Source organism: Capra hircus, chromosome 24, assembly GCF_001704415.2.
Source record: "Capra hircus breed San Clemente chromosome 24, ASM170441v1, whole genome shotgun sequence".
NCBI lineage: Eukaryota > Metazoa > Chordata > Mammalia > Artiodactyla > Bovidae > Capra > Capra hircus.
Window position 1 is genome coordinate 2,684,732 of NC_030831.1, and position 24,698 is coordinate 2,709,429.

The window sequence follows — 24,698 nt, forward strand, 5'->3', positions numbered from 1 at the left end:
TAGCATTACAACAGCACCCTGAACCCTACATTTGCTTTAAAACATCACCGACTCATCTGATTGAGACCATTAGGAGGCTGGCTGTATGTCTTTGTGATGGCTAAGTAAAAATAGAGACCATGTTATTGTCTGTGTTGGGTAAAATGTCTTACTCACTTAACATGCTTTATAAATAATAACATTAATAATAGTGCAGCTGAATCACTAAATGTCTTCTCAGTTTTTTTCTTCTCGCCAAGTTCGAAACCAGCCTTTCATTTTCGCCTCTTCCCACTCACCCTGGCTTTTCATGGCATTTTAATGAGTTATTTTCGTCTAAAGCATATTGTTGTGTTCTTCATATACCCGTCTTATTTATATCTGCTTCTTAAGACTGATTTTATTATTTGCACTTTGGCAATTCGGAGGTATTAAATCCCCACTGTGAGTCTCAGAGAGGTTAATTAACTTATCAGATGTCACCCTGTGAAGAAGTAGCAGAACCAGGGTTGCAACTTGCGTCTGTCTGGCTCTGAAGATGACTCTTCTTTTCTCTCTGGCACTTTGCTGCTCTAATGCTCTGGGACCTCAGACTCAAGAGCTTGAAGTCTGCTGTGTCTTGTCCGGTGCGACAGAGCTCCTGTGTGTGTGGGGGGTGGGGGGCGGGTCACAGGGGATGTCTGGGACAAGGTGCACTCTGCTTTCTTGGAAATCACAGTCATTGTTAATAAATGCAGCCACGGGACCCCTTGTCCACTTTGCCAGTGTGAGCCCCTATCACAGGCGGCACGCCCAGCATCACACGGTGTGGGGCACCCGCACGTGAGAAAGGAGGCCTCGGGCTCTTTTTAGGGCGCTGATCACACTCAGATAGGACAGATGTGTGTGTCTGTCTGGGTTTCTGACTCCGGAAGCCCAGTGTCCAGATAGACCAGCAGGGGCCACACTGACGCACATACCGTGACAGGTAGATGGACGGGAGGCCAGGCATCCTGAGCGTCAGCTGACCTCTCTGGGAGGGCCTCCCAGGAAGGGACACTGGTCCCCGGGCTGAGATGTGAGGGGCCAGTGAGACAGCAAAGGGGTTGTGTTGGGGGTCCACCTCTTCCCCACCTAGATCCACAGCCTCAAACCCAGGTCTGCCTTGTAGAACCTACACGCCGGTGAGTTAGGGCTGAGCCTGTGCTGAAGCCAGGGCGCAAAAGTCAATTTGTTCCCTCCTATCACTGCTAAATTTGGCCATCTGAAAGCGTCACCTAGTTCAGTTTTGAGTCAATCTATGTAACAAAGAAGCTTATCTAATAGTCTTTCTCTTTTGACCACACCCTATGGCTTGCGGGATCTTAGTTCCCTGATCTAGGGACTGAGCCTGAGCCCTCTGTAGTGAAAGTGAGGAGTCCTAACCACTGAACCCCCTTCTTAGAACGTATCGTGAGAGTTTTCAGGCGAAGTTCTGGCTTCTGTTACCTTTTGTTCATTGTGTGGTAGTTTGACTTGGCTTCTTTAACAGAGAACGGCTGCAAACACACTTTCTTCAATTTCAAATATGTCTTGATGTTTTGGTCTAAACTCGGATTAATCCAGGCATCCTTGAGTTGGACCCCTGTTGACTATCTTTCTTCCATACTGGCAACAGAGAAGAGTTCTATACCAACAAGATTTTAGAAGGAAGAACACATAGATGCGTGCATGCCAAGTCGCTCAGTTGTGTCTGACTCTTTGTGACCCCATGGACTGTAGCCCACCAGACTCCTCTGTCAATGGAAGTCTCCAGGCAAGAATACTGGAGCGGGTTGCCATTCTCTTCTCCAGGGGATCTTCTGACCTAGGGATTGAACCAGGTCGATTCTTTACCATCTGAGCCACCTGGAAGGCCACACCTTCAGGCTTGGGTTAAATCTTAAGTGCATGTGAAATGATGGGTCAGAAAACCTGGCTTCATTCCCTGCTTTTTCTCCTGGCATTTCACCTTCGTAATTTCCTCTTCTCTCTTTGCTCAAAAAAGAATAAGGAGGCAAAAAGGTCATCGGTCTCTTCCCTAGTTCAGGCTCAGTGAGCAGAATAAAGCCTTTAGGATGAGACCTTGATGCTCCTGCCGCGGGGGAGTGGTCAGTCAGGGGCAGGTATGTGAAAGGGAGGCGAGGAGGAGAGCCTGCTGTGCCTTAATCCATGGAGGAGCAGCCCAGAGCCCCCCTGTAAACATGAGGACCTGAGTACAGAGATGTCCAAAATGCTTGGTTCAATCCTGAAACTATAGAAAGAGCTGAAAACAGCCCACATGTGGATATCAACAGCATAAATACAGTGCTGCTTCTGGTCTCAGGGTCCACTGTCAGACCCCGCTGTGTGTGCCGTGTTTGGTCTGAACAGCCAGGGTTTCCTGAAATCTCGGTCGGGGAGCGCAAGCCCCGATTCCCCCCCTTCTCTTCTCTCTGGCCTCCGTGGCTATCCCCGGATCAGGGTCTGCCTTGCTCCCTGAGAAAGTGTCCGTCTGTAGGCATGTTCTCCTGCCGGCTTATCTGCCCTGGACTGTAATTTCAGACATCTAAGCAGCATTGCTTGAACAGACTTAACAGAAGTTCAGCATCCCAGAGTCGCAGGGTCATCCATCAGCTTTTCTCATACTAGCTGTATGCACCCTGCCTCCACAACTCTTGAGAGTGAATTCCAAGACAGGAATGAGATCTGGGGGAGACTGCGGCCCGAGAATCAAACTGAAGACATAGCCCTGACACCAGCAACACATGACTTTAAGTTATTTATGGGGATAAAATACCGTTCGTGGCTTTTATCCAGTGCCACGGAAATGACATGATTCAGGTCACAGAAATGAGGCCAGGATAACACTTGAGCACAAGAAGACAATCAAGGAGGAATCTTTTTTTTCACTCAGCGCAAGACAGGACTTCCTCTTATTTTCATTGTAGTTTTTTTTTTTTTTTTGTATTTCATATACAAGAATTTGACAAAGTACTACAGTATGATCATCTAATAATACCCATTTTACCCCATAAAATTATTATATCCAGTCTTAAAATGTTAAATATGTCACTATTATAAGAGAGTAACATAAAGCTCAGTTTATAATATTAGAACTCGTAACACGACACAATGCTATCAATCACATTCGCTGGTAATATTACACTTTCCCCATTTTTCTTTAATTTTGCATTTTGAGTGTAACAAATTGGGATTAAAGCAGCAGGCTCTTGTTCGTCATCTCTTGGCAGCGAGTGGCAGAGAAGTCATAAGTAGAGTGATGACAAAAGAAATCACGCAAACCCCTTATATTTAACAATGTTTCAAATGGATTCCTGAGATTTAAGATCCTGGGTAGTCGTCAGTGCTGGATTGGTGTGGAGGGTCCGGTAATTGCAGGACCACTTTTGAATAAATGCAGACCATTAGAGAAAGGCTTGGATTAGATTGTGTAGCTTGGAAGAAATTGAGATATTCCTCTTGGAAGGTTTCAGTTTCCTCTCTGTTTTTTTTATGAACTCTCTGAATATTTACTTCAAAGACAGAGTAGACTGCCAGACATGGAGCTATTTTTTAAAAAAGCAGGTTAATGCAGCTGAACACAAGTGACTGCTTCTCTGTACCTCCCCCCCGGAACATTTAAATGGCAAAAATTTTTCCTGTGACTGTTTGAAAATGTCCCGGTGTGTTCATTCTAATTTTTTTTTTTAAGCATCAGAGCTGTAAATCTTAAATTTTACTAATAAATAAGGGAATGTCTTTTTTTTTCAATGTAGTTTTTAATTGGAGGAAAATTGCTTTACAGTGTTATGTTGGTTTCTGCCATACAATAGCACAAATCAGCCATAATTGCACATATATCACCCCCTTCTTGAGCCTCTCTTCCCTCCTCTGCCACCCCACCCCTCTCGGTCATCACAGTGCCAGCCTGGGCTCCCTGTGTTATATAGCAGCTTCTCATCAGCCACAGGGTGATGTCTTTCAAAAGTTGTTAAGAATGGTTCTGAACTGAAGACTTTTAAATAATTACATTTGCAAACTGTTTGGTTGGTTGGGCTTCCTCTGTGTCATCATACGCACACCAACTACTTTGTGATGAGTGATGTGGCTGAATCTAGGTCACCTCGTCAGAATTTTCCACCCAAGCTGTAAACCCAACTGTATCAACCCCTGCAAGCTGTACTCCGAGCAGCACTTAGCCTGTAAAGAAAGAGGTCTCTCCGTGGAGGGTTGGGTAAAGTTACTGTACGTGCAATAGAATTTGATTGGTGAAACAAGCTTGAGCTCTCCAAACAAAGAAAGGACTCTGTGCGCTATAATTTTCACGTTGAATGTTCTCCTCTGCACACATCTTGAACGTATCCATTGAACCTTCAGTGTGCCTTTGAAGTTTTCATTAGAAGTTTGCAGTTCTCTGAGAAATTTTATGGCCAAGAAATAGAGGCGCTGGCTACCGTGCTCTAAGAAGAGCCCATGGTTTCTCTTTCATTATAGCAAGAGTCTCTGCTTTGGCCGAGGAGAAGCCTCGTGCACCCACAGCAAATTTAGAATTGGTTGCTTACTCGGTGACCCTTACAGGGGCGCTTTGCCGTCACGCTCACATAAGCGCCCACGGCCAAGACAGAGTCCTTGGCTATGTTACCAGAGAGGGCAGCACCTTAGGCTGCCAGCCATGAGCCCCAAAGGATACAGGCAGGTTTTGCACTCTCACTGAACACTAGGTACAAGCCCCACTGTTGCAAATGCAGAAACTACCATCAGTCACGTGTTGTTAGTGCTTTTGTTGGAGAAGGCAATGGCACCCCACTCCAGTACTCTTGCCTGGAAAATCCCATGGGCAGAGGAGCCTGGTGGGCTGCAGTCCATGGGGTTGCGAAGAGTGGGACACGACTGAGAGACTCCACTTTCCCTTTTCACTTTCATGCATTGGAGAAGGCAATGGCAACCCACTCCAGTGTTCTTGCCTGGAGAGTCCCTGGGATGGGGGAGCTGGTGGGCTGCCGTCTGTGGGGTCGCACAGAGTCGGACACGACTGGAGCGACTTAGCAGGAGCAGTGCCTTTTGTGTCTATGAAGGAAATGCTGTAGGAGGGGTTAACTTCCTTTGGGGATTGGAGAAGCAGGGGCTTCACGGGGTAGGAGGAGCGTGGCCCTGGGCGTCTGCAAAACGGTGAGGGAAGGAGGTGAGGAGGTGGGGGTGACCTGTGAGGTACCCGGGATTCAGGTAAAGAGCAGTGTCTGCCAACTTATCCCTGACTTAGCTCCTGTGCCGGAGACACGGGGGACATTGGAAGAGCAGCCCTTCCTGCGCACAGTCTCGTTAGCCCTCTGCAGGTTCATAGAGCGGGTCCTGTGATGCCGCCCCGCTGATGAGTAAACTGGCTTCAGGGCTGGAGCGGGCGGCCTGAGTCCCCAGGGAGTGGAGTGGCTAGGACCCCTCGCCCCCGACCTGCCAGGGCTGCCTGACCCCAGACAGCAGTCTGTGCTCAGTTGCTCAGTTGTGCCTGACTCTGTGTGACCTCATGGACAGCAGCCCAAGAATACGGGAGTGGGTTGCCATTTCCTTCTCCAGGGAGAGGGGTCTAGGATGGAATCTCTTCACTGAGACAGTCTGTAAAGTACAACATCCAGATATAATATTTAGGCCTCTTCCCTGTGGTGTTAAGGGCTTCTGGGGTGACTCAGTGGTAAAGAATCCACCTACCACTCCAGGAGACTCGGGTTTGATCCCTGGGTTGGGAGGATACCCTGGAGAAGGAAACGGCAATCCACTCCAGTATTCTTGCCTGCGAAATCCCCTAGAAACGTCTGGCGGGCTACAGTCCATGGGGTCAAGAAGAGTCGAACACGACTGAGCGCCCAGAAGGAACAGAGGAGCTCTGCTGGCATGACTTCCTCCCTACAGTCCTGCCCAAATGTTTGGTCACTGGTGACCTCCATTTATAAGAAGATTGCCTGGCACTAGGTGATCTGTGTGCGGCCCCAGAGGAAAACCAAGCTAAACTGGCCACAGCCGGAGTCCACCGTCTGCTCCAGATAACCAGCCCAGTCATCGAGCCCCGGCAGAACCACTGCCTGGGCTACAATTCAGTTTGGGTCTAAAAGTGGTATTCATGACTCTCATTGCGCATTTTATGGGCTCTGAGCATAAAGCAGAGATATTTCATGAATTCTCACAGGTCTGCTCCACATCTTCACTGCACAAGAGCCCATGGAAGAGGAGTAGAGAGCAATCCCGGCACAGACTCTATTTATGTGATGGTTGGAACTTCAGTGCCTTGGTGATCTTCCCTCCAGTTAGGAGTGTTTTCTAGAGATTGAGGAAGAAGATAAACGTCGAGGAACAGGGAGCATTTGGGTAGAAGAGGGTAACTGTTTGTTGTCACTGTGGTTACACCAGCCGAGCAAATATCTGGGCACACGTGGAACCAGAAGGAGGCTGCTCTTTGCTGAATGTCCAGCTCAGTCGCCACGTATAGACAGTCATGTGTATTTGCACTTAATTTTAAAAATCGGCTCGAGACAAGTCTGTGTGGCAGGGTGGTGGTTCCTGTGCAGGCATTTTTGCCCAGGACTTGGGGCCTGATCTTTGATGGGGAATATTTTGGAGGAGAGACAAAGTGTCGGTCTAGAACCAAAGTCCGTGCCCACGAGGCTTCCTCCAGCACCCGTGACCAAGCGCCGCGTAGAGCCAGTGCTCCTTCAGCCTAACGTGTTAAGGGTTGTGTGTGGCTTTGTTTTTTTAAGCAAAGCATTTGTATGTGTTTCAGAAACTGTCAGGGATCAGTCAAGCAAATATTCCCGTGTAAAAGAGAAATACACATTTCTAAAGCTCAAGCAAACCTAGCTCAAGCTCCTCTCTGCTGTAAGGAGAAAGCATGTGTGTACCTGCCTTATAATAGGACCAAGAAGACTGCTGCTGCTAAGTCACTTCAGTCCGTCAGGCTCCCCCGTTCCTGGGATTCCCCAGGCAAGAACTCTGGAGTGGGTTGCCATTTCCTTCTCCAATGCATGAAAGTGAAAAGTGAAAGTGAAGTCGCTTAGTCGTGTCCAGGAAGACTACCCAACCAATAATAAAGCTGGATGTGGCCAGTCTGTCTCTGAAAGTGGCAACCATCATCTTTTTATTGCATTCTGTCATTTTTATGACCCCCTTCATGCCTGGGGTAGTGGCCCCCTTCACCTGTTTTGGATCGGATCTTTTTCAGAACAAGGGGTTCTTCAATGAGGCAGTCGTCTCCTTGTGTCCTGTCCATCACATCTGAGATGCAAGGCATGAAATGGATACAGAGACAGGAAATACACACGTATAATGACTTCATGGTCAACAACACTAGCTTGGGGTCACACCCAAGTGCAAATCTCTTTCTCGCCATTGCCAACCTAGCCGCAATTTTAGATGAGTTAACTTCCCTCTCTGAACCTCAGGGTCCCAGCTGAGAAGAAAATTCCCAGCCCTGTAGAGGTAATAACAGTGAATCTTAAGTAATATAGTGGGAATAACTTAGGTCACACCAATATCAACATATAGTGAGGGTGCTGGAGAAGACTCTTGAGAGTCCCTTGGACTGCAAGGAGATCCAACCAGTCCATCCTAAAGGAGATCAGTCCTGAATATTCATTGAAAGGACTGATGCTGAAGCTGAAACTCCAATGCTTTGGCCACCTGATGCAAAGAACTGACTTATTTGAAAAGACCTTGATGCTGGGAAAGATTGAAGGCGGGAGGAAAAGGGGATGACAAAGGATGAGATGGTTGGTTGGTATCATCGACTCAATGGACGTGAGTTTGGGTAAACTCCGCGAGTTGGTGATGGACAGGGAAGCCTGGCGTGCTGCAGCCATGGGGTCACAAAGAGTTGGACATGAGTGAGCGACTGAACTGAACTAAACTGAAGGGCTTCCCAGGTCGCTCAGTAGTAAAGAATCCGCCTGTCAATGCAGGAAACATAAAGCTACACGCGTTCGATCCCTGGGTCGGGAAGATCCCCTGGAGAAGGAAATGGCGAACCGCCCCAGAATTCTTGCCTGGAAAATCCCATGGACAGAGAAGCCCGGTGGGCTACAGCCCATGCGGTTGCAAAGAGTCGGACGTGATGGAGCACACACACAAGCACGTTAATAAATGATCATTTAGCTTGGCAAACCAGCTTCCTGACAGATACGCTGAAGTCAAAATAAAAAAGCCGGAATGCTTCTTATGCTAATGTGAAGATTCCTTGCCAAGGCAGTTTGTATGATTTTAACCATACTCGTTTCTCTAACCAAGCTAAAAAATTAGCATAGTTTTTCTAGAAGCTAGGGAGAAAGGATTACTTTTTAAAAGTATGTTTTCTAGCTGATAAAGTGCAAAGATGATATTCTTTGTTTTTATAGGTTGAGGTATAATATAATACGTTGTCTACTATCTCAAATGTTTTGAAAAGGTAGCGGTATTGGATATAAATAATTTGTTTACAAGGTTCTGGTTGGATGATCAATCAGAAAGTTAAGAAAAAGGTTTGAGAAAAGAGAAATAGGGTTGGAGAATGGGGAGTAAGAAGGAAAATCAGATGAATGATTAGAAGCAGGCTGTGAGTAAAGATCTGAGGTCGGCGGGAGGGGAAGGATTTCAGGCCTCTTGCGTCTGGAAGGAGACGTGAACTGGGTGGAGTGATGTGAACGCCCACAAGACGCAGCCACTTTTGTTCTTTTCAAGCTGTCCTGGTTCTTGCCCTGCACACGGACCAGCACTGTCATCTTTACACGCGGGAGACGAATTTCCACTTTCCTCATCCAGGGCAGAGCGGACAGCTTAAAAACATAAAGTTTAAAAACACGCCTATTTCTGTATTGAAACAAACATATTTTAAACAGTGCTCAAAAACTTCAGGTGGGAATTCAGATGTGTGAGAGGAAGCCCTTCTTGGAATGCGAAGTCCCACTAGGTGTCCACATGTGCAAACGTCCCAGGAGAGACAACAGTAACGTACCTGCCTTTGTAAAACCGCAAAGCAGCTTGAGGAGCAAATTAAGGGAGATTTGTAAACTGTTTCTGAAGAAGTCCAGGAGATTCCTCGGTTTCACTGGTAGAGGAAATCCACCAAAACGGCTGCAGTCTTTATCTTGGGTGACTTCTGCTACAGTTTAGGGACATCTTTTCTGGGTTAGATTTTATTTTTGTTTTAAAAAATCACTCAGCAAGGTAACCTGGAGTTGATAGATCTGTTGGGCCGCCGTTTCAGTACTGAAGTACGGCAGCCTTCAACAGTCCACCCACCAGCCACAGCAGCATCCCCGGCGGAGGCTCAGCTCAGACCTCTCACCTGGGGAAGCCATGCAATTTGGCAATTTTTTTTAAACATACACGGATCGTGCCATGTAAGCAGGAGTTGCTCCCTGATTATCAAACAGCCCAGAGTCCTTACTGGCGATCTCTCTTTCTAGATGACGATGCAATAATTCAATGATGTTCTTAAAAACTTCCAGTAAATTTCCACCAGTTCAAATCCTATTGAGGCCATTAAATCATGGCTGATTCGGACATAAATATTTCTCTCATACGGTAACATATAAATGGGATCAGATGGTCAAGGTAGTTCGGGTAAGTGGCAACTATTAATTTTATTGAAAGGACCTCCCTCAATTGATGTTACTGGTTTGAAAGGCTTGCACATCTCTAAGGGGTTAACTGGCGTCCCATTAATGGAAACACTATCACAAGACAAAGTAATATGGTTTAATGCGCCCTGCTTTGAATTCAGAGTTCACGCAGAGTCTAGACTAAAGGCCAAACAAATTTACAACACTTCATGCATTTCTATGGAGGGAAATTTTTACTGAAGGATATGTAAATATTGCACTAATCAGAGGTTCTGGAATTCCAAATGCCATAAAAGGTTATGACCCGAAGCCCTGTTAATATCTGAGTGAAGGCGTCGGCTACATCCTTTTGAATGACAGCTAACACAGGGTGTTTTGCATGAAAAATAACCTCTAATAAATGACCTCTGCTTTTTTCTTTTCAAATCTGTGACAGTAATGAACAGGAAAGGGAGCGCCTCCTGTGAAGGCAGTGTTATTTACACCTAAACACGGGGAAGTCTTGCCTGAGTCTTGGCCTCCGTTCAGGGAGACGGAGGAGCAGAGAACTAACTGATCACAGAGGGCGATTTATTCTCTTTCATTTGAGGGGCTTCCCAAGGAGCTCCGCGGAAGGGGGAAAGAAGTGCAAATGCGTGCCAAGTTGTTAAAATGAGTGTTTCATTTCCTAAAGCGTCTGTTCTCTTGGAGGGTGTGGATGCCCCGTCAGGGTGCTGATAAAACCATTCTGGCTCTGAGAGCCCTGACCTTTACCCTGCCAGACATGTGTCTCTTGCAGGGGTGGGGATATTCAGCAGCTCAGAGTCCCTGGGGCTGCCTTCACAAGCACAGAAAGTTCAGTTCTTTCCCCAGATTTCAGCTGGATCCCCAAAAGCAATCTATCTCCTTAAATGATCCTCTTTCCCCATGGGACAGGATTTTCGCATATTTTATCTTTTAAATCTGGCAAAGGATCCATTCTATTTGTTTGTTTTTTGGCTGAAAGCATTTGACCAGAGCTTTGACTGGTCTCCGCAGACATGAAGCCATGTCAGGCCAGTGGCCGTGATTATGTTCAGAGGTTTTTGTGGAAACATCTCATGGAGTTTGGCCAAAATTTTTCTTTTTGTTGCTGTTGTTCAGTTGCTCAGTCGTGTCTGACGCTTTGTGACCCTGCGGACTGCAGCACGCCAGGCCTCCCTGTCTATCACCAACTCCAGAAGCTTGCTCCTCTTGTCCTCCATTCTTTACGAAATTTAAACCAGGCCGCTTACCAGTTGCTCTAACTTTGGATTTGATCTCACGATTTCATTCCAGGTGTCAGGTGTGTGCTATTTTGGTGTTTGCAGATGCTCACGTGGCCCTGGGTTTTCATTTTCGCAGAAACTCTTCCCCTTTCTGCTGCCCGCGCCTCTGTGAGTTTCCTCCACTCGCCCTCCTTCTGAGGCTTCGATTGTCTGCGCACTCTTCACCCACACAGAGCTCATGCTGTGAGCTCCCCCGGGGAGAAGTTACCCCTTGAAGTTCAATGGCCCTCTTTCAAGTATTTACAGAACCACCGTGTCTGATTTTCCTCTCCTGAAACCTGCCCTCCAGGCACAGGGGCCGTGACTCTGCCTATTGGAGCTGGCGGTGCCCAGCCTGACGGCCTTTGGGGAGTGACGCTGGGCTTTGCATTCAGGTTTGAACCCTGACCTGAGATCTGGGGTGTGGAAAGATTCTCTGGGAGGAACCTCCAAACCACAGCACTCACTTTTGTGGAGAGGCCCCTCCTGGCCTTTTTGGCCAGAATCATTCCTTCCAGGCCTGAGCCTCTGTACCCCAACACTGAATTAACTCTCAAAAACAGAGTTCCGGGTGAAGTAGAAAGAATAGCCTTATTGCTTTGCCAGGCCTAGGGGCCTCAGCAGGCTGAGTGCGTCCTCACCCAGGTAGTGAGCGAGGAGCTTTATACTCAAAGAGGCTCAAAGAGGAGGTCGATGCAATCCGCTCGCAGACCTCCTCTGACCAGTGGGTGGTGAGGTGGGCGGGAGTCTGCATCTTCAGCCTTCTGGTTCCAGCAGATGTGCTTGTGGGCGGTGCACAGTTAACTTCTCCCGCCTGGTGGGGCTTTCAGTGTCTGCAAAGCAGCTCAAAGATCCTGCGCTGTGTAGCCCCGAGGGAATCAGGACCTGCCCCGAGGCTGAGCTGCTGTTTCCCTTGCTGCCCTCCCTCGTCTCTGGGCCCTCCCTTCCCTGGTTAGCATCTGTCTGAACCTCCCGGTGGGCCTCAGGGAAGGTCCTCGAGGCTGAATGAAGCCCACTTCCTTAATGAAGAGATGGGGGACTCAGAGAGGCTTCTGTTCTCCTGCAGGGTCCTGCTGGGTTTCGACCTGTAGCCCAAGTGGAATCACCTTCTTGCCCTAGAGACTGCACCCATAACTACGGGGCAGTTATGTATAGGTGAGGAGGCGGAGGGAAGACACCTCTTTGGTCAGATTAGAGGTGAGTCCCAGAGGTGAAGAACCTGCCTGCCGACGCAGGAGACTTCGGTTCAATCCCTGGGTCAGGAATCGCTTGGAGGAGGGCATGGCAACCCACTCCAGTATTCTTCCCGGGAAAATCCCATGGACAAAGGAGTCTGGCGGGGGGGGTGGCTACGGTCTCCTGGGTTGCTGAGAGTCGGACGTGACTGAAGTGACTTAGCACAGACGGAATCTCTTTATGTTGTTGCTTCATTTTTCAAGGACGGGCCTCCTCTGTTACACACTCGGATGAAAACTTGACCTCCACGTTGGCCTCCATCGTTCACAACCATGCTAAACTGGAAGCGAATGCACGGTGAGATCTCAGTTCTCCTCATCTGGAATCCTGCTTAGATTCAGTGAGCATTTGAGAGGGACTGGAGCCTGGCTGCCTCAGACCAGGCACCGTGCAGGGGCGAGAAATGAACCTCTTGTTCCTGTAAAGCTAGATTCCTGATGCTCCAGGTGGAGAAAAATAGCCATCGCCAACCTCATGCTAAGAAAAGGCTGAGGTCTTGATTTACCCTCAGTCTTGCGTAGTGAGTTAATCTTTGTGTTTTATTTGTTCTTTTTAATATATACTTATTAATACTTGAATTTATTGGTGGAACATCATGATAATACATAATATTTCAAACATGCATAAGTGAGACTGCACAAAATTTCAGTCTGAGACTGTGTCTTGAGAAAATAAATTATAATCATGTTCTAGCTCTGCACATGTAGACCGTTTCTGTGGACTCTGCACAGTACAATGTTCATCCCAGCCTGAAGTTTAATCATCTGAGGTTTTTGTTTGGGAATACCGCAAGAAAACTTTCCCATTAGCTTGAAGAGAGCTTCATTTTGATAGTAAATTTGCTACAAAACCAGTATAATGCAATCTCAGGACAAATAATTTGGAATTATGCACATGGATCTTCCTCAGTGTTTGAAGAATCCATGAATTTATCAAATGTATGGGCTTGGTAAATTCTTTTTGCATGAGAAATTTAGATAATTCTGTCCAAACAATCCATTCCTCTTCCTGTGTTCACATGTGTTTTACGGGATTCCTTCTGTTTCTCCTTAACTCAAACATTCATATAGTTTATTTTCTTACAACTGAACAAGTAGCTGGAGACAATAGATGTTTCATATTTGTATCTTCCCTTCAATTCTTTCTTCCTTATAATTGTATCTACTTACGTTTGTGCTAAAGGTCTCGATCCTGTGAAAACAGGCTGAGTGGGTCAATCGGAAAGAAACTTTATCTTGGTTGTTAGGATTTTTTTTCTAAGTTATCCTTCAGAAACAGAAGCAAATTATAATTTTATTAGAGATTCAGTAATAATACTTTAAGTCAAGTCGTGTGAGGATCAAATTTGTTCCTTTTTCTTCCCAAGAATTTTTTTGTAACTGCTTGGGTTTTTTGCATTTCCTTATACATTTTGGGAGCAGTCTGTGAATTTCTATTAAAATGCATCTTCTTTGGAGTCATGTATGTAACTCTTCAGTTGGCTTTTTGACTATAGCACTTGGCATCATTTATTAGTGGCTATTCTAGAGATTATGGGGCTTCCCAGGTGGTGCTAATGGTAAAGAACCTGCCTGTCAGTGCAGGAGGCATAAGAGACATGGGTTCAATCCCTGGGTCCAGAAGGTCCCCTGGAGAAGGGCAAGGCAACCCACTCCCGTATTCTTGCCTGGAGAATCCCGTGGACAGAGGAGCCTGGCGGGCTGCAGTCCATAGTGTCGCATAGAATCATGACTGAAGCCACTTAACATGCACGCCGCTAAAGGTTACAGTGCATCTGTATTACCATTTTGCTTAGAGTTAGTATTATACTATTTTACATGGTAAATAAGAAATGTACAACAGTATAGTTTTCTTCCCCCATCCTTTGTGCTGTTGTTATTATATATTACAACCACATATGACATTACCCCCATATACGTGCTGTAATATTAGCTTTAAACAGTCATGTCTCAAATGAACTAACATAAAATTATAACTCTTTATAGTGGCATATAATATAATTTCTAGTGCAGTTTTTCCTTCTTATAGATCCATCTGGTGTCGTCTATCTTCAGCCCGCATTTCTTGTTATGCAGGTATACAGAATGAGAATAAATGCTTCTAAGTTCGGTTTTGAAAACTACTTTTGCTTCATAAGGCACTCTCCTATACTGTTTTATACTGAATTAAAGTTTCTGGGGAAGGTGCCCAGGAAACATGTTTTTTACCTAATTTACGTGATTCTAGCATATATCCAGTTTGGGAATCAAATCAAAAAATTATGAAGTTAAACCTGAGAGAAGCTTAGCCAGGTCACTTGGCTTTTCTGGTCTTGAACAAACACTCACTTAAGTGATTATAGAAAATAAGACCACACACGCAAGCACAGTTTCTCTAGGAAAGGTCGAGGTGACCAAGTGGAAAAAGGCTCATTTCAGAAATAATGTTGAAATTTTCAGATTCAGATAGTCTACGCTACTATCAATGAGCGGTCCTCCTTGGGACACAGCTCCCTGGTGCATTTGCCTGTCAATCAAAGGGTATAGTGCCACCGTGTCCAGGGTTAGACAGAGAGCCAACAACAAGTGATGGACCTTCTCACCCTCAATTTCTCTGTGAAATGGGATAAAACTGACAAATGTATAAGATTACTGTGAGAATTACAGGTGACAAATAAAGCACGAAGGCTGTAAGAAGCCTTGGGAATGATATATACATATATATGTTTTCCCTATATAAAGACTAAGGAGTGAGTTAACTTTTCTTCTGTATCTTGAACCCAGATAGAAGAAATGTTTTTGTGTACATAACCTCTCACAGGTGTAATTATTTACATATCTGGCTCTGCTATGGGGGGTGTGTACACAAATAGTGATTTGTAGTTAAAGCAAAACTACCCTTCATTAATAAGGGCTTCCCAGGTGAGAAGGACATGGCAACCCACTCCAGTGTTCTTGCCTGGAGAATCCCAGGGACAGCAGAGCCTGGTGGGCTGCCATCTATGGGATCACACAGAGTCGGACACGACTGAAGCGACTTAGCAGCGGCAGCAGCAGGTGGCTCAGTGGGAAAGAATCCGCCTGCCAATGCAGGAAATGTGGGTTCGATCCCTGGGTCAGGAAGATCCCCCGGAGAAGGAAATGGAAACCCACTCCAGCATTCTTGCCTGGAGAATCCCAGGGACAGAGGAGCCTGGCGAGCTACAGTCCACGGGGTCACAAGAGTTGGACACGACAGAGCACAGCACAGCCTCTTCGTTAATACAACCCCAATTTCCTAAAGTTCCTCTCTCAGGGGCTAAGAAAATAGTTTTCACTCTCTCTGCTTCCAAGACACGTGATCATGGACTAATGGCAAGAAAACTTTATGAATGACAATTGTTTTGAGAGTCATGAAAGATAATTTATTTTGTGAGCTAGCTGGGGTCATCACGAAGTTTTCCTGTAATAAAAGATCTTGAGAAATGAAACAAATAAATATATGACAAGCATTAAAGAAGGGGACCCAGGAAAACAACTGTGGAAATACTGAGTGTTAGGAAGATTGGGAAGTTATCCACACCCCTCTCGGAGGAGTTTTGATGACTCTGGCCGTCTTGTCCATCTGGGACCGTTGGTCCGGCGGTTGTAGTTTAGCCCTCCTTGGAAAGAGCGACAGGAGGGACTGGATGGACAGCCTGACACGGTCCAGGAGCGTGCGTCTCATTCCGCGCCACGTGGCTTCCCGTGGAGAGCCCCAGAGAGGCAGCAGGTCCGAGGGGCAGCGCTGAGCTCCCAGTCTGGCGTCTTGCTGCCTGCAGCCTCCTCTGCTTGTCCCCTGCATCCCTGGTCGTCTTTCTGGGACGAGCCCCCAAAGCGGTGCTAACGTTTGCTTTCGATAATCAGCCTGGGAAGTCTTTCCGCCCCTCCCAGTGGCCCCCGGGCTTCAGGGAGGGGCCTGGAGTGGGCTCGCAGGCCAGTTCCCACACTGGAGCCAGTTGATGTGGTCTCTGTGTCCCGACGACACCAGCCTGGGAGTCAGACGAGTCTGGACAGGCAGCAAACAGTGGGCTCTGTCCGCGTCTCCTCCCGAGGCCCCCGGACTTCTTCCGGAGGTCTGGAGGGTGGGTGAGGTGGGCTGGCTTTGCTCCAGGGTCTCCGCTCCTGACCACATAGTGGTTTTGGTATCAGGCCGATGCAGGTTCATCCACGTCTTAGCAGGTATTCGCACTCCATCGTTTTTATAGTGGGATAATACTGAGTGGACGCACCATTCATTTGTAGATGGACCCTTGCACTATTTCACTTCAGCTGTTTTGCATCGTTGCTGTGAACATATGCCCAAATGAATTTGTTGTCCCTGGTTTCAATTCTTTTAGAAAACACAGGAGTTTCAACAGGTATTTTTAAAGAGTTTTGATTAGTTGTCAACATTAAAATGATTATCTGTAATTCTATTTCTATATTTTCTTAAAATATCTCCTGATTCCAGCCAGAATCTGGAGGGAATGTGTTCATTTTATCTTTCCTACCGCCGTCACAGGTGGGCCTGGTGAGGAAGTTTCTCCTGTGACTTAAACAAAGGTATTTTAACTCAACACTTAGGACTGGGAGGCAGAGAGCCCTGAGACAGGCCACTGTGTTTGCCCTAAGCTATAGGCAACAGTCCTTTAGTGATGAACTGTAGCAGAAGCTGCTGCTGCTAAGTCGCTTCAGTCGTGTCCGACTCTGTGCAACCCCATAGACAGCAGCCCATCAGGCTCCACCGTCCCTGGGATTCTCCAGGCAAGAACACTGGAGTGGGTTTCCATTTCCTTCTCCAATGCATGAAAGAGAAAAGTGAAAGTGAAGTTGCTCAGTCGTGTCCGACTCTTAGCGACCCCATGGACTGCAGCCTACCAGGCTCCTCCGCCCATGGGATTTTCCAGGCAAGAGTACTGGAGTGGGGTGCCATAAGTTAAGACAAAAGAAACGGATCCAGTGTGGAGGCAGAGTTGGTCTTCCTTTTTACACATGAATGTTTCTAGTAGCTTTATTTGTGATAACCCCCAAATGGAAACATCCCAGGTGTTTGTCAATGGCTGAATAGTTACACGAACTGTGGTCTACCCACACTGTGGGACACTATTCAGGAATAAAATGGAATTTTGTTGATACAATGATCTGGATGAATCTCCAGGGAATTATGTTGAGTCAAAAGAGCTAATCCCCAAAGTTACATACCGTTTGATTTCATTTACAGGAATTATTTTTTTTTTAAACTGAAAAATAGTTGATTTACAATGTTGTGTTAATTTCTACTCTATAACAAAGTGATTCGCTTATATATATTCTTATATATATATATTTAATATTGTCACATGAAAAAAAATGCCACAATGTGAGAGTTGAGAGTTAATTTTTATTTGGGGCAAAGTGAGGACTTCAGCCTGGGAGATAGCACCTCAGAGAGCTCTGAGAGGCTGCTCCAAAGAGGCAGGGGGAAGGTCAATAGATGTGATTTTGCTGAAGGTGGAGTGCATGCAATCAAGCACATATTTTTGCAGAAGATTTCTGCAAAAAAGTCACCTTGGCAGATTTTAGTGCTTTTCTAGATATGAGAAGATGCAAGAATTGGGCTCATAGAATCATCTTCTAAAAATATCTAGCTATCTGAAGACCTGTTTTGCAGTTTTTCCCAGAACACAGAATGCGTCATTCCCGATCTCCATCCTGAACTCTTTTCAGGGGGCTTTTGAAGGTCAGCAGCTGCACTGGCTCCTAATTCAGTCCTTGTGGAGGTGCCAGTGTGGCAAGTGCCAGTTTGGAGGTGACGGAATCTTTTTCCATTGCGGTTTTTCACAGGATGCTGAACCGGGTTCCTGTGTCATACGGAGGGACCTTGCTGTTAATCCATTCTATGTGTAATAGTCTGTATAAATTCTTGATGTGATAAAATCACAGGAACAGAAAACAGATCAGGGTTTGCCAGGGGTAAAGGAGGGTGGGGAGCTGGAGACAAGCAGTTGTGGCTGAAAGGGTAGCCGCGTCGGGGGAGGTGGGGGACACGTCCTGGGTCTTGACTGAAGCCAGGGCAGGGTCCTGGTTGTGCTTATTGTTCCATCGGTTGGTAAGGGGTCACCACTGGAGAAACTGAGTGAAGGGCACGGGGCATCTCTCTGTTATCTCTTACAACTGCGTGAAAATTAACATTGTCTCACAGTAGCAATTTTAACTAAACGCAGTCACCATATTGGTATACGAATGTGTGTGATCAGCCATAGAAGGCCCGAGGCTCCTTCTGCTTCTGACACACGCCGCTTTAGCACAGGGCGCGTGGTCTCTGTTCTGCCCCGAGTTCATTGCCCGCCTGGGACCGTCCTTTCTTACTGCTGACGGGCATTCTTCGTCCCCGGTCATCCTGGCAGGCCCTCAAATGAACACTTCTATCACCAGGAAGCACGGGGCCGTGGGTGTGAAGAGCCCCCTGTGCTGCTCTGAACTGTCGAGACCATCGTTGACATTGTATTTCCTCCACAGAACCTGATCTGGCCCTCTGGATGGGAGGACCAGGTGAGGCTGCACGGCCGCCGGGGAGCAGTCCTACAGCTCACCTCTTACCAAGGGTCACCTGCGGGTTCGGTGAAGTCACGGATGAATGCGGCAGGGGAAACTCTCAGCTGTTTCCACAGATGGGCCCCAGTGGGCTCGGCATGTCTCCACCACAATGTGTGGGACCAGGGAGATGAAATTCTTCAAGGTGCTGACCATGATTTTTGCACAAGATCGAGAACCTTCCAGAGACTTTGCTTAGTCACTGTTCCAGTGAGCTGATTACAGGAAATTAAAGGCACTTGGCCTTTTGCATATAACATATGGATTCAGACGTGATGGTTTTGGAAACATAGTATTAACCATAAATTTAAAAAACACTGTTTTTAAATAAATTGTTTTTTGTTTATGGAACAATGTGGATTTGCTATGCCCCTTGACCATCCATTGATTTATGTCACAAACATTTATTCAATACTTATGCTCCTCTCACCCACTGTTACCAGGCAGTAGTTTATGCATCTGCACTTTTATGGAAGACTTTAACTTTTGGCCAAAAGTCATTCCAATATATTGAAACAAGAAAAATCTCAAAAAATGTCCTTTTTCTTCTATTCTATACTTTCATGATATTTGGCACTAATGGAAATGAACTTTAGGTTCTGCAGGAATGCACGTTATAAGAAAAAAGGGAAAAGATTCCTTTACTCAGAGGTGGGTTCCCTACACAGAGGGTTTGCTGCTACTACTGCTAAGTCACTTCAGTCGTGTCCGACTCTGTGCGACCCCATAGATGGCAGCCCACCAGGCTCCCCTGTCCCTGGGATTCTCCAGGCAAGAACACTGGAGTGGGTTGCCATTTCCTTCTCAATGCATGAAAGTGAAAAATGAAAGTGAAGTCTCTTAGTCGTGTCCGACTCTTCGTAACCCCATGGAGTGCAGCCTACCAGGCTCCTCCACCCATGGGATTTTCCACGCAAGATTACTGGAGTGGGGTGCCATTGCCCTTCTCTGACACAGAGGGTTTAGGTATCTTCAAGTTTTTATTTCAGTCATAAAGGAAATCAACCCTGAATATTCACTGAAAGGACTGATGGTGAAGCTGAAGCTCCAATACTGTGGCCACCTGTTTCGAAGAACTGACTCATTGGAAAAGACCCGACCCTGATGCTGGGAAAGACTGAGGGTGGGAGAAGAGCATGACAGAGGATGAGATGGTTGGATGGCATCATTGACTCAATGGACCTGAGTCTGAGCATGCTCCAGGAGATGGTGAAGGGCATGGACACCTGCTGTGCTGCAGTCCTGGGGGTCTCAAAGAGTCGGACAAGGCTTATGGCTGAACAGCAATAAACTTCCCTACGGTGAGTCCACGTTTGCCGAGCCAATAGTTCCATTTTCAAATAAGGTGTCTTGTACATGGCACATCTCAGAAAAGTCTCGTTTACTTTCCCGGTTATTTTCATCACATTTGTTATGCTTTTCTGCTGATGTGGAATCAGTTAAACTGTTCTCAGATCTAGCTTAGACTGAGATGTTCGTGCTAAGAAGGGAATGCTCAGTATGAATTGTTTTGTCCGCCATTCCACCCTCTTTCTTTTTTATGTAAATTCATATTCTGTGCAACAATTTTCTTAGATTTTAATGTTTCATTAGTTGAATCCACTCTCTCAAAATTTTTGTCTGCGAATTTTGCTCCTTCTTGGACCAAAACTTACAGAAGTTCAAGTGCCACCTTCTCTCCCCCTCCATGGAACTTGTCATGTAGAAAGGATGCTAATGAGACATGACTGAGGAAGAATGCACAGGTGTATTATACAGGCTCAGATTGGCAACTCTCTGATACACACAACACAGGCACACACACACACACACGGACACACATGCACACAGAGCCAGGCTTGATGAGAGACTTCCATTTGGTTGAACTTGGCAATGGTTTTGAAATGTTGACAACTGTCAAATTAAGATCACCCAAGCCATTTCCCAGGCTCGGATTTGGATGCAGGTCTCAGAACAGAAGGAGAGAGCTACTGGCTCTGGCCCAAGTGACTTCACCATTTATCATCGGGTTAGCTGTGCCTTAAGGAAATGGAGCCACACCAGGATGGGGGGGTCAGCCTCCACCTCTAGCAGTCACTGCTTTTCACGTTTACCTTGATTCAAAGGAAGGGAATAGATGAGTCTTTTGTTTTAAAATGTGCAGAGAAAGAGCCTGGTCAGGTTCCTTTAGCGTCTGTTTTTCACCCCCGTCCCTTCCTTATCAACCTGGGGGCAGCAGCGTGTCTTCGGTGGGCCCTGGAGGGGGCCTGGGGCTGGGGCGGGTTCTCTCTCCAGGTCTCTCAATGAGCATTTCTGTATTCAGTCATGTGATAGACTCTGTTGCTATGCATCCTGGTGATGCCGACCTTTCACTGTCCGTCCCAGTTAAAGTCTTCATGTGTCTCTTGTCTTCCTCTCAATTTTACGCCTGGTAAGTGCGATGGCTGGGTCCTTTGTATCTTGGTTGATATTTTCACCTCCAGTACAGTATCTGCCCAGAGCAGGGGCTGAATGAGCGATACCAACACGTTGAGAAGAATAGACGAATTGGGTGCATGAGGACAAAACATGATTTTTCTCGAGTGGTCATCTTGGTTGGAACTGACAGCAGAACAGAAATTCAAATTATTTACGAAGAATAGTTTCTTTGTAAGTTTGATTAGTTATCTATCAGCAGATTAGCCAGCTGACATTTGAACTGAATCCTTTTAGCTAGAAAAATGAGTATTCTGTTTCCAGGAGGGATTCTGGCTGGCAGAGTCATCCCAGACTTCAAATCCAAGGCCTGGGACGTTCTTTGCACACGCAGTAGGTGCCGGAGAGAGTGCCATCTGGGACGGAGCCAGGCAAGTGTTTGTCAAAGCCCTTCACCCAAGCATGTGGTTTGAGCTTATCAGCAAATTCATATTCAGGGAGCTGAAGAAATTAAACCACCAGCTTTCAGTGCTGTGCTGCGCTGAGCTGTGTCCAAATCTTTGAGACTCTCTGAGACTCTCTGAGCTATAGCCTGCCAGCCTCCTCTGTCCATGGGATTGTTCAGGCAAGAATTCTGGAGAGGGTTGCCATTTCCTTCTCTAGGAGATCTTCCCGACCCAGGAATCAAACACACAACCCTTGTCTCCTGCGTTGCAGAAGATTCTTTACCAGCTGAGCCATCGGAAAAGCCCCAACTTCAGGATCTGTTGCAAACATGCAAACCCACTTGGGTCAAAGCTGTAAAACTGGCCTGACAACCCTCCTCATGCTCCTCCAAAATGCCCAGGTCTGTGAGTTCCTGGAAGAAAAGCAGCAAAACCATTTTGGACTGCATGTCTGTCAAGACCACAGGATGGCAGCTGTGGAAACTGAATGGTAAATTAAACAACAGTTATGACAATGCCCAGAATGGCGAAATTGGGGCACTCAAGATGACGCGCTGAAATACTTCTCTTTGGAAATAATGAACTCCAACGCAGTGTGCTTAGTGGATCAGATGTGAAAGACAGTACGTACCGGAAGTGAAGTGAATTTATTTGTATTCACTATCTTGGTGGGTTTGGAACAAGAAATGTGGTTTCTTTCAAAGAAACACATTTTATGATTTGCTTTAATTAAATAATGCTCTGTTTTTCTGAGCATCAATAGCTCAAAAACTATCCAGAGCCAGACTCACTGCCTTACAAAAAATCTGAAAATCATTGACATAAAATGTGAGTAATGAATTTAACCAAAATGTACAACTATTGACTGGACAGCAAACAAATCATTCCCCCAGTTCTAGGGCTTTTCGGGAGCAGAGCTGGCAGACCCAGGGATGATGAAACTCAGCCAGCGGAAGAGGGAAAGTTTGGGTGGGTGCAGGAGGGGGCTCCTGGCAGCTGTTACCAAGCGCAGCTGTCCCCCTCGCTCCTGTCTGAGTGATGACACGGAGGCGAGGGGAGGGCTGTGGCCGGCTCTGGCCACACGGTGTCGCTACACTGCTCTATGTCCACCGGCGTCAAGCGCGTGTGTCCTGCTCACAGGATCCCCAGTGCCTTTAATTCCCGTGTACACAGCTCCACTGCATCGTTACTGGAGGTGAGGCGCAGGGTGCAGGCGGAGGCGGGGGCCTCTCCTCCTGTCTGCATCCATGCAGATCACAGCATCATTCAGGGACTCCCAATACCCTGGAAACGCAGCGGGTACTGTACGGATGGAGCGTGAACAAGAGTCAGCGGTCAGTCAGTGTGACCTGCACCAAGACGGAGCAAATGCACACGCTGACCCTGAACCACACCGGCTCGTCTGGTTACAGGAGGGCGTGTTTTCAATAAGTGCAGCACCTGTATTTTCATTCTATGGATTTTTAAATTAAGTGTGCGGAGAATCTGTGGTCTATTAGAGATCACGACACATGGGCTCGGAAGAACTGAGGTGTGTGTCCTGGTTCCGTCCAGTCTCCTTCAGCTCCCTGCCCCTGGCTGAGTCATTCATCATCAATTCCTTTGTTTAAGCGGCCGAGATGGCAGGACCAGGCAGGGCAGGAGGGAGGTCTGCAGCCCCAGCCTCTGTGTTATTCAAGGGGCAGTTGTCATGTGTGTGAGGAGGCTTTGGTCCCACAAGTAGGATTCGTCGCCTTCCATCACGTTTTGGGAAATAAGATCTATGCAAGTGTGTGCGTGATGCTAAGTCACTTCAGTTGTGTCCGACTCTTTGCAGCCCCATGGACTGTAGCCCGGCAGGCTCCTCTCTCCCACTGTCTTCCCTGGTGACCTTCAAACGTCAGGGCTGGGTGGGTGGTTAGAAGGTCAACAAAGGCTGGATGTTTTGTCCCATCAGAGGGTTGCAGATTGGGTCTCCTCATTGCACGTGAGCTGGATCTCAGTGGAAACAAGACAAGACGCGGCGTGAGGGTTCTGAGCGCCAGAGCCTTCCTCCCCTCGGGATGCCGCCCAGCTGGCCGCACGTGCCCGGCCTGTCTTCCTGGAGCCTCGCTCTTGACCTCCACCCCGCCCCACTTGTCTGCGAGTCTGGCCCCAGGAATGACAGACATGGGATTCAATCGTCCTCCTCGCTCCAGGAGGACAGCTGTTCCAGCCCAGTTGTCCTGAGAAGCGCAGAAGGGCGATTTTGCAGCCTCGGAGCTGTGTGGCTTGTGGGGCCCAAGTGTGATACTCATGGTCAGAGCCGGCCAGTTGCCCCATCTCAGCGCGGGTGAGGCCCCCCCAGTGGGGCCCTGGCTGCCAGATCCCCGTCTCCTCCTGACCTCCTTGTCTGCACTGAGACCCTGCTCCCTGAAGGGGAGGACCTTCTTGCACTTACAGCCCCAGTTCGTCTTTTAGACTGGCCACCTTGACAGGCCAGATAAACTTCTGAACAACATGGTCGTGGCTTACCTGTCTCCCGGGAGAGGCCACAGTCAGGCGGCAGGCGGGTGGGAAGCCAGGCAGAAGGTCAGGCCCGGAGACGGCCTTCCAGAGGAGCAGGTGAGGGCGCTATTAAAACGGGCTTTGGAAAGCGGGGCTTCCGGGGGCTCAGGGGCAAAGAATCCACCTGCCAAGCAGGAGAGGATGGCTCGATCCCTGGGTCCGGAAGATCCTCTGGAGAAATAAATGGCAACCCACTCTGGTATCCTTGCCTGGGAAATCCCCATGGACAGATGGCAGATCCTGAGGGCAGAGGATAAACTTGAATCATTTTGCCAAACACTCACACAGAAAACCTACGTCAGCTTCATAGGATGCTGTAAGAAATGATTTCAAAATCCTTTTCTTCTTGACTACTGCGGACTCCTCAGACCTGCAGGGTGAACTTGAGTGAGCTCTCCAGGCCACGGGCAAAATTGTAAAGAAAACGATGCTAATGGTGACGACACGGACACCTTCCAGCATCGTGAATGGCTTGAGTGGGCCTTGAGCTGCTCAAATGCTCTGAGACGTGTGTGTGTTTCATTCCCTTTAGTTCCTGTGTAGCTGTAGTTCACTTGTGTTTTAAAATATCAGCTAGTGGAATTTTAATGTGATCTAATCAATCTAAATCAATTTAATTAACTGAATTAAGCTTTGAAAGTGAAAAAGAAAGTGAAGTTGCTCAGTCATGTCCGACTCTTTGCGACCCCATGAACTCTAGCCCACCAGGCTCCTCCATCCATGGGATTCTCCAGCAAGAAT